Here is a 16,044-nt window from a genome sequence, read left to right as displayed (position 1 = left end):
ATTTAGCCGTCGCTGGGGGATTAAATAAAATATCTGATACTGCGGAAAGAGTTTCAGGGTCTATCGAAGAAACCACGTGGTTGTATTTTGTACTATCGCTACTAATCTTCGCTAAAGCAAAGTTACTTCCAACTTGAATAAACCAAAGTTTAACATTTTTTTTCCATAAAGGGGGAATTTTAACTGCCACGTGTGAGATTTGTGGCTCCTGAACCGCCATATTCGATTCCTCGTTGGTTTGGCCTTCCGATCCTGGCATGGTTGCCAATTATAAATATATCGTAAATCGTAAACTTAATGTTTTGCACTATACCTTATCAAAACAGTATCAATTTAGAATAAAATAATGAAGACATTCAATATCTCAATAAAAATGTGAGCACAAATATTACCCAAAGATCAATTTTAAACAATCAATAATTAAATTAAAACTATAATTTTAGAGCAAAACATATCACAAAAACATAATTAAGACCAATCACAGATAATTAAAAAAATTTGACCACATACCTGTAAATCCTCCTTAAGTGTGATAAACCACGTGTAATCCGTACGATAAAATGAGGAGGAAATAAATAGGGTTGAGCCTTTATCAGTCATAAGGAAGAGCATTGGCATCAAAATAAGGCATATTTTTAGTTTTTAAACAAAGATTGAGACAGATAGTCATTAGGGATCGAAACAGAAGGAGCGAGGGACAGGGTCACCAATGATGTACGTGTGAGTAACACGTGCATACGAAAATATCCCTAACATTAACTAGGAAAGCCGAAATCTTAGTTAAGATAGACATGTTACAATTAATAATCAAATTTAATAAGGAAAAGTAACAGTTGCCGGGTACATTATAACGGCTTAAGAAATTCAGAGCACAGCACAGATGCGAGTACACAAGATCACATATTTCGGAGAAGCAGAGACGTACACATTTGTTGAAGTAGTTCCACTTGACTGCCGGGGGAAAATCTTCTCTCTCCGTCAGCCTGTAGGTTTGCCAAACGGGTTTACTGTTTCGCCAATTGGCGCTTTTCTGTACAGTTTTTAAGTCCGTATTGCCTGTTTGGCGCTGCCGCTGCAATGTATTTTATTTCCCAGTCCTCTATGAAAACATGCAGAACCTATTTATCAGGCCCTGTTTGACATTCGCATTCTGAGCATATGCCACAGAAATTTAAAAAAATTATGCACGATGTTCCATCGATTTCATTTAATGTCTGCTGGGCTTGTTTTTGGCTGTGCTAAGCAGCATTTCCTAAACAACAAAATGTTGTTCAGACCATGAACATACTTGAAAAAGAAATTGTCATTGCAATTTTTTTATATCCTGTATAGCATGGCTTTATACTGACTGCTGTTAGAGACAAAGACAAAGATCTAGAATATTCGTGACATTGGCAACTTCAGATTTGGGATTTTGCTGCATATTAGATCTTAAGTTTAAATCCAGTAAGATGTTAATCATAAAATTAAAAATATGAAATAACAAAGTATGTATGACCTAAAGGGAATCAAAAATGTACCAAAAAAGCTCAATATTTATTTGCTTGCTTTATTAAGCACTTATTTCAATGTAACTTGTTTAATTTTTTGCGATAACACTTTCTCTTTGATTCTCTAGATAGAAATTCTTGTTCAATACCAAAGTTGCCTGGGATTTACAAAAAAAAAAAAAAAAAAAAAAAAGAAAAAGAAAAAAAAAAAAATGAGGAGGAAGCAGTGAATTACTATAGAATAAAGGGACTCCTCATAGCTGAAAACTTTGTAAAAAGAATCCTGAAATTATGTGTTTTACCAATTACGATACACCAAAATAATGTTTCATTCTTAGATCTTGCCCGGAAAAAAGTCTCAGATCTCGCACTTGGTTTTAAGGATCGCATCTAAATTTCCTTAGAGCTGTAAAATTTATGTACCATTGGTACCATGGACTGACCTCAGTTGAGTTTTGTAATATGCAATACAGTTGTTGATTGAAACAATTATATGCGGAAATTTTTTTAACCATTTTATATCTAGGTAAGTCTCATGCTTGTTTCTGAAGTCTGTTAATAAATGTTATTTTATCAAATCCTAGTTGATTTCTCATTTAAACTACGACAGTGCACAATCCTAAACGTTGGAAATTATTTCTTACAAACTTTTATAGAAGCATTTATCATGCTAGCAAATTGGAGTTAAAGGCAATCGTACGGACATTGAACAGGTTAAGAGAATTGTTAATGGACATAAGATTTATAATATAGAAGCATTTACTGCAAGAGAAAAGATATTTCTAATGTTTCAGCTAAGTAATTTGACAATTGTAGTGTTTAAATATTAATTAGATTGGCAAAATGACAATTTTATGTGCTACCTCTCTTGCAAGAAATATATCATTTCAAAAGCATGAAAATATTTTAAGACTTGTTTTGAATATTTTTTTCCTCTTTACAATGTGCGAGTTGAAAGTTTGAAGGATTTTTGTGAAAGTGCAGAAATCGAATATAAAAGAATTATTGATTACAGCAAAACACGATGGCTAGCTCTTTTACAAGCTGTAGAAAATATTTTTAAAATATGCGAACCATTAAAATCATACTTTTTATTAGATAAATGTCCAAGAATATTGCAGCTCTTTATTGAAAATGACACATCACAAATTTGGCATCAGTTCATCCACAACCAAGCTACCTTATTTCACAATGCTGCGAAAATTTTTGAAGGGGACAAAATTTCAATTACGGAAATGTCAAGTGAAATCAATAATTTAAAAACAAAATTGCGAGAAAGAATTGATAACGATTACGTTCCTTTACTTATTCGAAAGAGCCTCACTAGGTTGGAAAAACAAGGTGCCATTAAACGACCTGATTTTCTGAAAGAAGTCAAAAATTTTTATAATAACTGCTTGGAATATCTTGAAGAACAGACAGTTAAATTCGAGGATATTAAAAATTTTCATTAGGTGACATTAAAAAAAAAGAGATTTTATGGGAATATGTGGAAAAATCTTTTTAATATATTAGTAACCATTTTCCGAAAAATAATATTTGCGAAAGTTATATTTTTGATGAGGTGTCATTTTTAAAAATAAAAGTAAATGAAGAAAAAATTAAATGTTCGTAAAAATGGATGGAGTTATTCCTTCATTTTAAACAGAATAATATTCCTTATGAAAATATTTTGAAAATTGTAGAACATACGCTCTTTCTTCAAGGAACAAATGCAGCAAGAGAAAGTGTTTTTTCTAGTATAAAAAAATACAGACAATTGAAAAAACACAGTTGAACATTAAAACTTTGAAATATAATTTGACCAATTCGTGTGAAAATTTCACGACATTTTAATAAATGATCCGAATATATTGCAAAGTATTCACTCGGATAAAAATATGACCATGAAAGAAAACCATACATTTTTTAAATAAAATATTAAATTAATTAAAAAACTGTGATATTCAAATTAGTTTTTTACAAATATTTTTATAGTTACCAATAGTTAATAATAACTATATTTTTGTATCTTTATAGATAAGTAAATGAATGTATACAATAAAATACATTTTTTTTAATTATTGGTCTGCTTTCATGGCTAAATTACAATTCTCATTTCATTCCATTTGTCTCCGATGAAAATGTGGTCACTTTAGATTATGTACAACATAAGTTTGGCATATTGTTGCTATTTTAGGTTATGTGCTATTAATGTGCACTACGCACTTACAAGAAATAATTACCTTGAAATTTAAAGTTTGAAAATTATGGCAATTATTTTAATTAATAGTGTCAAGCTGATGTAATTACAGAACAATTTTCAAATTTTAATTAAAATCAGAGTTTTTAATACATAATGAAAGCCATCTGTCAATGAACATTTGTATAAACAAAATGGTATAAATCAAAGAACTATTTACCATTAATTTAAATGGAAAAAGGTTCTTGGATTAGGGAAAAAAAGTGTTCAAATTATATTTAAACAAATTAAAATTACTAAAATATAAAATGATGTAATAAATATATAGTCTAATTAATAATATATATATATATTTTAAATGCTAATTAATAATATATATATTATTAATTAGCATTTAAAAGGCCAGCAAGTGCATTATAATTACAGGTGGTTGAGTAATGATTATGTTTGGTATCCTGAGTTGTCAAAGATCTGATAGTAAGAATTGCAATTTTTTTATGCAGAAAGAAGAACGAGGTAGTATCTTAACCATTGCTTGAGTGTGTACTGTTCCTATGATTTCTATGCCTGTTTGTTCACAGCACTGGCAATTCAGGTTTATATTGTGTTATGGCTAGCGTAAAATATTAAAATTAATATATTCAATAAACAAAAATTTGTTTTCATACATGATCAAAGCAATTTAAAAAAACGGTGTTAGATCAGTATACTTTCTTAAAATTAAGGCGTACATTTTTGCAGTCATTACATTAAATAAAAATATTAAATAATAATTTCACATTTTCATTCTAGAAAAATTAAAACCCATGCTTTCTTTTAAAACACTTAGTTCTTTCTGCGAGTAGATTTAAGACTTCTGTAAAAGGGAAGTGGCATAAAGGATATATGTGATAAGGATTTAGTTATTATAGTCATACAATTCAGGAATAATAAATTTTCAAGTATTAAAAATATTTATTAATCCGAAATATTTAGGGATTGAGTGGTTTTCTACTAAAAATACACTACTTCGTAAGAATATCCATCAAATAAAATTTTATAAAATTCATTTTCTTTTCGTTTGACATAATCGCAGCCATCACAAATTTTAAACATAAACCGACAGCGTTATTTCCTTTTGCGCATGCGCTTGGTGTCACAATTTCGCCAAGACTGATAAATCGCCAAATTTAGTCGCGGGTTGCGTTTCTTAGGGAGGAAATAAAAATACGCTGTCGGATGCCTCATTTGAACCAAGGGGCCCACCAGCGGCCGAGCGGTAAAGTCGCTGAACACTGGTAGTTCGGTCCGAGGTTCGAATCCCGCGAACGGGCTGGCTGCATGGGTGTTTTCGTGGTTTTCCCCATGTGTAACGTGTATACGAGCCAGTTTCCCTTAGAAAGTCCTCCACGAAAGGTATCCCTCCCTTTAGGCAGATAGCCCTCGAGGCTTTGCCATAATCACACACACACACACATTTGAACCAAGGCCAACTAGATATCTACAGGCCTGCTCCACCGATTTGTGACGTCACAATCGAAGGCGATCGTTCCTCGGTAGACGCAGCCGACTGATTCATTTATGTAGTACGCAGCGTTTTATTTAACTCAAGTTAAATTAATTTTTACAACTTATATTTCGAATTTTAGGAATAATAACGTACTATGTTACATCGTAATGATGGATATTTAAATACTAAATACCGTTCTACCGATTTATCAAACAGAAAATAAAAATAAGATTGAGTGATATTGTAAATATAGCAGGGCTGATTTAAATAAACTGAAACATATCTGAACTTTTATACAGAAATACAATGGACACAAAATTATTTATAAAAATTATACGGTATGTTAATATCAATGAAAATATAACATATGTAATGAACTAAACATGAGATGTTTTCAATTTGTAATAAAAAGAAAAAATATGTTAAGGCTCTCAGATGATTTTATATTGCTTAAATTATGAAGACTGATTTATACTGCTTGAATAACTAAACAAACATATATAGTATTTCATAATAAAATTAATATCAATTCATTAATTCTAATATAATAAAATATTGCTTTATAACTATTTTTCGGTGCAATGATATTGAAGCAAAATGAACTCTCTTTTCTTCATTCCCATAAAGATTTTTCAAGATTCAATCAGAGATCCTAAGATGCTTTTTAATAATAAATACACATGTGGACATTAAGTGAAATACATTAATCTTATTAATACATTAATATATTAAAAGTATATCTGAAGTTTAGTCTACATATTGAAAAAAAAGTTCATTCTAAAGATGTTTTATAGCAAAAACATTACACAGAATATTCAAAAATATATTTCAAATTCTCTTTAAAAAAGCAAGATCATAACTATGCAATCAATCCCAATGAGCATCATATCATGCTCCAAAAAATTCATATGAAAGAAAATCTGATTAAAAATACACTCTTAATACATCTCATTAAAAATCACAATATTAAGCAATGAAAAATCCTGGAGACATTACGATAGTATAAGATACTGATTAGCCAGTTGAAATTATCATTTCACATCTGCAATAAGTTGTCATTTGAATTTTTTAAATATTAATAATGGAACATTATTATTGTAGACTCTGATGTGAGGTCCACAAAAATAAACTTCAAACTTGAATAAGTTTCTACGACTCACTGATATTACAATATATCATCTATATCATTCTATATGCAAACATGGATATAGTTTACAGATGCTTAGTATTCAATTAATTTAGACATTCTTTTTTTTTTTTCTTTTAAAAATATTTAAACTCTTTGTACACCACATACTACTACATTAATTTGTATTGCTTAAATTAATTAGATACTGCTTAAATATTAAAAAGATATGTGATATTTCATAACAAAATACATAAACATATTAATTTTAATAAAATTTTGATTTACGTTTATGATTTTACATGCAATCCTATTGAAGCAAAAGCCAATTTTTTTTCTTTCTCATAATGACGTTTCAACATTCAATCTAATATCTTAAGGTACTTTGGTACTTACGTATTATCGCAACCAGGTTGACGCTATTCGTAAGTTTTGACGCTATTTGTAAGTTTGAGTAAAAAAGTATGAATAGAAAGAAAATGTACATTTATTAATTACAGATAATTTTTAATACAGTTTTTTTATACTATTTTCTTTTAAAATATAAAATAGCAATTAAACCCTTCCGGTTTCGAATTTGAATAAGTCGCAGAATTATTTTTTCGGCGGAAATCTTTTGGCTATTGCTTTTAGCACTGATTAAAAACCGTATTCGCCATAACCATGTACACGTCGACTTATTTTTACTTAAAAAAACATCCCAGAATTGCACAAAAATGGCATTACGCACACTCTTCACTTTATCCATGTACACTGCTATTTTCTCATAAATTACAAAAATTTGCACGAAAATGCAAGAAAATTTTGTGAATCTCCACATGCTCTTTTTAAAAAACTACGTATAACACGTAGGGTTGCCGTAAGTAGGGTTGATAAATTTCGCAATTTATGCGAATTTTGACCTGGTTGCGATAATACGTAAGTACCGGTAAGTTAAGTAATTATAAGTAAGTAATTATAAACGTACAAGTGAACATTTTGGAAAATACAGTCAAAAGTCGTTAATTTGGACACCCATAATCCAGAATGATCTATAATCCGGACCTCAAAGCTAAAAACTTTCTGCGCATGCGCCGCGTTGACACATGCGCATAGGCGTTCACGCGTGCGCCTAAGACCTTTTACCACTGTGCATATGCGTGTGCGCAAGCACAGAATACGTTTTTGCGTGCACGTTTTATGTATAACGGACGGCATAATCTAAAATTATCTAATTATCTTTTCAGTTATTCTTAATTCAGAAGTCAAACAACAATTATTATTGTTGATGATAAGTTATTGTTGATGATTTCATTGTTCCTTAATCTTCGAATTGGATCCGGGTTATTATTTTTTGCAGACTGTAAGAGCAATTTTATAAAAGTAAACTTGAACTTTCGATTATGTCAAATAGAATTTCCGATTCTGGAGCTCCCAAAGGATCGTACAAAACGAAAGTATGTTTCGATGTCCATCAAACAAAAAGTGAAATTGCTGCAAAAAATGGATAAAGACATGAAGAATGTGACAGAGAGGTTAGTGAAAACAAAAAAATTTCGATTGACAAGTTAGTCGGTATTCTCGACACAACAATTAACGGGACTTGAACAGCGGAACTTTGTAACTGAACAAGAAATTGTGTCTGTTTATAGAATTAAAGAGAAAGTATTATCACATAAAACGAAGCAACTTAAAACAACTTACATTGAAAGAAATGTTTAATAAAGTAAACAAATAAATATAAAGCTTTTTTTTGTAAATTTTGATACCCTTTAGATTATAATTGTTCTTTATTACATAAATTAAGGTTTCATATTTTTAATTTTAGAATTCCTGCATGCCATCTTTTGAGGTTTAAACTGATGATCTATAATCCGGAAAAATCGATAATCCGGAATTGCCGAAGTCCCGACGAGTCCGGATTAACGACTTTTGACTGTATATGAGAAAAAAAGTTTTATTTTAAAGATGTTTTAAAGCGTGAACATTATACGAGAAATCGGTTAATCTTTGGATTATGGTAACTTGGCGATTTTTTGGCGACCAACCCCGCTACAGCAACCTACTAGTTTTGTTTTGGATGCCATTTTGTTTTTTCGAAGTAAAGGCATGTTTTTTTTTAACTCAACATTTAATTACGCTTATATTAGAACTTTCATGGAACAAAAGTGCTTAATCATGACGAAGATTAGGTGCGAAATTGGGAGAAAGTGCAGAATCGCACACTGCTTGCCGCGTTTTTAAGAATTGCACATGCAAGGTATCCATGTACACGTCGGCCTATTTTCACTTAAAAAAACATCCCAGAATTGCACAAAAATGCCATTGAGCACACTCTTGACACTGCTAAAGTCCTAGCTAGTAACCTTTATCGCCTTACCAAAATGTCGCCAGACTACCTGTTACCATATTCCAAAGATTAGCCGAGAAATCTTGTAGCATATCCAAAAATATATTATAAAATTCCCTGAAAATAAATTGAGATCATAACTATGCAATCTACCCCAATGAGCACCATATCATGCTATAAAAAATTCTTATGAAAGAACATCTGATTAAAAGAACACTGTAAATTTATTTAATAATAGACAAATAGTAAAAGATTCATGCAGTATTAAGCAATGAAAAATCCAGCAAATCATTACAATGTTATAAGATATTAATTATAAGTTAAACATCATTAATTCACATCAACAAGAAGTTTGCCATTCAAATTTTTGAAATATGAATGCCAAAACAGCTTATCATTGTAGCCCCTGATTTGAGGTCTACAAAAATAAACATGATTTAGCCAGTTGTTTTGTCTTACGGCAAAGGATTTCGATTAATGTGCCTTGAACTACTACTTTGTTTTGGTTTTTTTATCCAATCTATTAATGCTTGGCAGTCTGAATCTGATTTAAATCCAGGTGGTTGTTCCATGTAAATTGGTTTATTCAAGTATCCATTTAAATATGCAGTTTTTACATAAAAAATCTTACTTTGTAGTTTTTGTAAACATCGTAATTTTCTTATTGATGGATCTTTCAACTAATTTCCAGACTTCATGATCCTCCATTGAACTTAGTTCTTCTATCATTTCATACATCATACTACATAATCTTTTTTCATTATTCTCGCTCGTCTTTTCTTCTGCTTTAGTTTTGGTAAAAATTACTTTTAAATCATGATCTACGATTTGTTTATCTTAAAGCTTATGTAATTGAAGCCATATCTTTCTCTTTATTGGATATTTTATTTATTTTATACGTGGAAATGTTCATCTTTGGAAAGGGTATATACTTTTTCGCGATCAGGTAATTTCATATATATATCCATGGCTCAATTATGCACAGTTTGCAAATACTAATTATTTAACTTTAAAATTACGTAAAAAATTCACCTAAATTCCAGACTTATTTAATTTACTAATTTTTCTTTTTTGATCATTGGTTTCCTTTAAATTGTTATTTTTAACCTTATAGTAATTATTCAGCAATATATTGGAAATGCACGTGGCACAACTTTTCAAAAAATCATGCAATGATTTGCCACACTCACAAATACTATCATCCCAAATAATCCTGTTTTCAACTTTCTCTGTGATGAGACTTATTCATATAGAACGTTGATTTTTTGATGAAATATGTAATTTCTCATACATTTCAGATATTAGGATTGAAAATATTTTAAATGCAGAGGTATTAATGAAAAGCACAAATTCTGTTGGCCAAAATAAACCACCTCGATCAATAGCAGCTAAGTATGCAAAATCTTCACAATATTCAACTATTAATTCTTTGTCAAGAATTAATTTTTTCCTGCAAAGATTACAATTTATATGCTTCAATACAGATCTACAAACATATCCAGAAATGTAAATTAGACACATTATATCTTTTTCTGTAACATTAACATCATTGGATTGATGCAAAACATCAACAAATTCCTTATCAATAAGTTGATAATCATTAAAATCTTCAATATTATTACAAGAAAAATGTTGTAAAATAAATGAACCTTTCTCAGAAGACTGCATTTTAAGCAAACTAATTAATTTTAGTTTTCTTTCCGACTCTATAATCTGCTGTAAGGACACATTATAATTACAGCCACTCATTTGTCGAAATTGACCGAAACGTCCCTCAAGGTTATCTGTCTGAAATTTTCCTAAAAGAATAAAAGGTAATTTAAATTCTTTTAACAAATACTTTGAAAGTTCATTCAATGTTGCTGTTGTATGGAGATGAGCAACTTGGGTTTCTTTTGACAGTTTCCCAATTTGTGACTTACAGTTTTTTGTTGTTGGGCAAAAATTGTTCCATGATATAAGCCACGAACAAAACTGTGATAAATATTCTAAGCTTTTATCTTCTGGTGTCCTTATAGGCTGCATAAATACATCTCGAAACTGTACGGCCTTTTTAGAGTGTTTAACATTCACAATTTTCCACCACTTTAAAATTATATCAATAAAATGTTTAGTTCCTAAAACATCTTTTCCTTACCCAGTTCTATTATTCTGTGATTCAATTTGCAGAGCAGCTAAAGTCTTTTCATCAAAAAGTTTAATAGCAGAAGAAAAAACACATGTAAACAATTATCTCACTAACACTAGTCCTACGGCGAAGCAAGCTCAACTTACAAAATTGAAAGCCTAAGATTATGACGTCAGATCATGTGATCATCAGCTTGGAGCAGGCCTGTAGATATCTAGTTGGCCATGGCTGGACTGTCTCCTCTCTGTAGTTGTAAATCTCTGTACTCTCAGTAGCAAACGTTGATTCGTCGGGGCCAGTTCCGTGAGAGGCCACCATTTCAAGAACTGACCCCGAGAGATGCTTCTTGGAAAACAGGAACCCTATTGATGGATGATGTGAAATTCTTGAAAATGAAATAAAGTCCATTTTTTCTGCACCTGGGAAAGTAATTGCCTAATTTCCTTCTTCGGCTAGTTTCACGATGTACATTGCTGTTTTGAAGCCTAATGCAAGTTTCTCAGCAGTTGACTTTGCCTTTCTGATCTTCTCGATGTTTTCGACGATGGTTCCTAGGAATCCCTGAATTTTCTCGTCTTGCAGCCACTTCAGTGCTTCATCCGTTTTCTTCGGAAGGGTAATTTTCTTTTTTATTTGTCGCTGAATTTCTGCTCTTCGGTTTCTGCTCTACCCATCGCTGCAGATTTTACTAACTTTGGGGAAATCTTCAGATTTTCGAATAAATCCCTTTTTCTTTAGAGGGACAGGTTTTCTTTCAAATCTCTTTCTGTATTCATCGCACCCGTGATAACTACAGACTTGGTTTTTCTTGCAAAAAATGCAGACTGGCTTCTCTTCTTGTTTTAAGGAACATAAATTGCTTCTATGCCCTTCTCCACATAGACAACATCTTTCGTTTTTGGGTCAGAGATGCTGGGAGTGCCCCCACTCCTGACATCGGAAGCACTGGATGGGTCTTTTCTTCGGTGAGAACTTTTCAATTCGAATATTTACTCTAACCATACAGTTCAAAATATGAATCGCGTAACCCTCTTTCGTTTTTTCCAGTTCTAGCAGGAAAATTGGGATCTTCTCTTGTTTATTCTGCTTGCTTCTTCTAAATTGTCTAACCTCCTTTATGGGAAATTTGCGTCTTTTGACCTCTTGAAATATATCTTTCTCCGTGATTCTGTTCGGGACATTTTCAATCACAACCCTAATGGGCTTCTCAAAACTTAACTGAAAGGGTATTTCCCTTTTCTGCAATACACGCGTAACATTTCTGTAGTCATTGACAGATTTTACTATGACAAATATAGATTTTGCCTTTACCTCGGCCTCGAATTCTTCCGTACAATTTTTCATCGGAATACCTTCTGTATCCAACCGATCCACTACTCGGCGTTGAAACACAATCGGTGGGGGCGTCTCCGTTTGAGCTGTCCCTGCTTTGGCTCCTCCTCCCTATGCTGGTTTTCGAAACTATTGGTTTACGATATTTCCATCGGTTCTTGATTTTTCTGTACTTTTTCAGTATTTTTAGAGTAGTCCATTCTTCTTTTCCAGATTCCTCTCCGATTCCTTTACTTTGCTGCTGAATGGACTTTTCCCAGGATTTACTGAGATCTTCACTGTTTGGCTTGCTATGTCTCTCTTCATTTTTCCTTTCTTTAGCTCTCTTTCCAGCTCATCCAGATTATATTCCATTGCCATTCTCTTAAACGTATCTGCTTGTATAGGTAAAGCATTTAAATCTGATGACGGCGAGAAACCTTTTTTGCTCGTAACTTCTCTTGGAGTTTCCTTGAAGAGTTCTGATATGTTTGGTAACTGTTCCACATCCTTTGGCGTCGAGAAGGTATTTTTTAAGTTATTTTTTGCGTCGAGAAGGTTGCACTACTGTGCAAAATCTCAAAGTACAAAAGAAGCATAAGAGCAACTGCGCTGATTGCCTATAGTTACTGGGTCAACTGCTCCAATTCCATGTCAAAAAAATTTAGAGTTGTTTTTTATTATTCATTCATATTAAATTTATTTTAGCCAGGTGTGGTGTTGAATTGTGAGAACGGAATGCGTGCATCTTGTTGCATTAGTTCAAATAAAAAGGTTATTTAAAACTCCTTCTGTAATATCTGGTTTTCAAGACATAGCAAGAATTCGCTACGCAGTCTTCCATGAAGGGTATACTTTGAATGCTCCTGATAACAACACGCAGACTCTACACTCTTGCTATGTACTTTATTTTTAAACATATTTAAAACTTAAATTATTAATATAATAGGGTGTATAATATATTTAAAATTTTTTTTTTACTCCAAATGTCTTTGAAGCATATTGTGATTAATTTAAATTTTTGAACTTATTAAATACCGAAAAACTTTATTTATTTTCAGCTGCTATCTTGGGATCATAAATGAGTGCAACCTCTGAGCATCGGAAAAGCATAAAATATTTTCGATTTCGAAAATTTGGGATAATTATTCATAAATTCTTCTAACACTTACATTTTGAGATGTTTTATCCTTCTCAGCTTATGTTACAATTTTCGCTCGCATCAGAAAGTTATACAAATTTAATGTCTGTGCGGCAGAGCTTAAAAGTACGAATAAACTCGGCTAATGTATTGTTCGACATTACCTCAAGAAAACGTTGTTACTGCTAAATCCATTTGAGGGCACAAATTAGATAGTGGTTAAGCTACGTAAGAGTTTAACTGCAGCGTAGATCAAGATTTAAGGGCCAAAATTAGAAAATGACTGTGCTACTGGAAAGCTGCGTAAAAGTTTAACTGTAATGTAGACATAACGCATGTTTAACTATGAAAAAAATGTTGTGTTCATATTTTTTTAAATTTAACTACAAGAGAATACTGTCTTAACTTGGCCATCCTATTTCTATGCCACCTAAACTGGATAGTGGTAAACGACGTTGACTGCCGTATCGAAGCGGACGGGTACGAATTGCGGAGAAGGCAAAGCAGTTTGTGAATGAGTGCGGTCTTTGCATCATGGAGCATTCTATATATGTGACCAGTCAAAAACCCTCTCGAGAGGTAACAGATAGAGAAGGAGGGCTGGGAGACCCTCGGACACGCCTTCCAGAGGTGTTTGCCTTCACAATTGGCAGCGGAACTGAGAAGATTCAAACTGTTAACATGTATGCTGCACTACGTATCTGTATGCTAACGTCCGAGGTAAATGGTCTATGCACAAAGTACCTGTAATGTAGCTATATGATAACGACAGGTGCAAACTTAATTCCTTGCCACAATGAATTTCGTGGGGTTGATTTGACTCAGACAACGAAAATAAGTAAGCAAAATACCTATATTGATTATCAGAAATCATAGTTTCAAATTTGTATTATATTTCGTGTTATAAACCATAAGAATAGCTTAATGTACTTTTATTTTTATTTTCATAAAACTTGTTTTCTGACTCCGGTTATATAGCTGTTTATGGGTAGAAATTCTTCAATTTGTTAAGATAATTTTGAATGTAAACCTTTAGCTTCAGTGTTCACACATAGTTCATCTTTGTGACCAGGTTTACCCATCTCAAGCGAACGTAGCTTGCAGATTAGGTTCTCGTGCTATTTGCGCGGTCTCAGATTAACCAAAGGATTGTGGTTTCCGAACTGATGGTACAGCATTAGTAGGGTCCATGATCTATAAGATGAAAACTCTCTTAAAAATTAATATTTCATTGTTCGTAAAAAAACACTAATCCTATAAACTAGTAGCCTGAACCTAGAGGCCGTCCAAGCAATCTTACGCAGCTAGCGAGTACATTTTTCGTTCAGTCAATTAAGCATTATTATGATACTAATCATTATGGAGAGGATTTGTAACAATTTTAGAATTTTAAATGTTTTGAGTTCAATTTTAAATTATTTTGATTATCATTAAAACCAAACATGAGTAAAGCTTCTGAGAAACTGCAAGCTGTGATATTCAACTCATTCAGAGGTCTGAAGTTATGGCTTTGCTTATTTATATGACTTGGTCTTAAAATCGTTGTAGAATATTTTATTTTCGTAATTATGATTTCCTTTCACTGTTGCTTGTATACTGATGGTCTGAAGAATCAGCGAACTTTCGGAATTAAATCAATGCACACATTGACTACAGACATGTTGATATAAAAAATTAAATTCAAGGAAAAAATATCTAGTAACAAAATGCAAATCAATGTTTTCACACACATTTTTGCGTACCCAGTTGAGACACGTAAATTGTATCAGACTTGTAGAGAATAATAATATAAAACTATTAACATTTGTAGAGTCATTAGGCTTATTTCGGAAGCAGAAGAGATGAAAAATATCCGAAGCCTTCGGGAATCGAACCACGGAGCTCTGGAATACGCGTCCAGCGTGCAGACCACCACACCACGAAGGCGGGAGAAATATCTTATATACTCTCTCTTTTAAAGGTAGACTGTGGCTTTTACGGGACCCAATCGCCAAATTCTGGGCGGGAAGAATGATGATCCACCACTCTTTTAGTTCGGGCGCCACCTGTAGACTCATTAGGCTTTTTGGAAGCAGGAAAGTGGAAAACTTAGCAACGCCCTCGCCGGGAGTTGATCCACAGAGCTCTGTAATACGCGCCAGGAACCAAAACACCAAAAAGGCGGGAGAATCACCTTATACATTGAGATTTGGTCGTGAACAAAATGTTTAAATACCTTTTTTTTCTAAGCAAAAGCATGGTATTCTTGTTTACAACTGTCGATGAATATAAGGATTTATCTCTGACGGATTTTTAAACAAATTTGTGATGTACCTTTACTAACCTTTATATAAATGCATGCATCTTGAACTATTAAATACTTAGTATATTTTTAAATTTCTTGAGAAAATACATGTGAAAAGGAAACATGCTTCAATTCGATGATGCCAAGGATTTTTAAAATTACATTTGCAGTTTGATATTATAATTATTGCGAAAAAAATTATACCGAATACTTCAGTTACTAGTTTTTTCGTATACTCTTGCGGTACATACGTTTTAAATTAGCAGAAGAGAGTGAATAGTCACTGATTTTGTGCTAATCTTTTTAAATGAAACTGCGTTGCATTTTTTAGGCAGAGCGTTGGCTCTGGTATATATTGCTTCGTTTTCATTTATTCGACTGCTTGGTTTCAGTGCTGAAATTGTTTCGTCAGTTTGCTACCCACCACATTTCTGTTGCACATTCTGACGGTTCTAATTTTCCTCTGGCAGATTATTTCTTCTCCCCACTTTTTATAGTATGATGCATAAAACGTTTTATCTAGGCTGAAAGTCGATACAATCTTGACAATTTTCCGTATATTTC

This window comes from Stegodyphus dumicola, chromosome 11 (genome assembly GCF_044657685.1).
Source record: "Stegodyphus dumicola isolate Sdum_Otavi_A_Nest chromosome 11, ASM4465768v1".
Lineage (NCBI taxonomy): Eukaryota > Metazoa > Arthropoda > Arachnida > Araneae > Eresidae > Stegodyphus > Stegodyphus dumicola.
The sequence above is the reverse complement of the archived record's forward strand: the minus strand, read 5'-3'. Positions refer to the sequence as shown.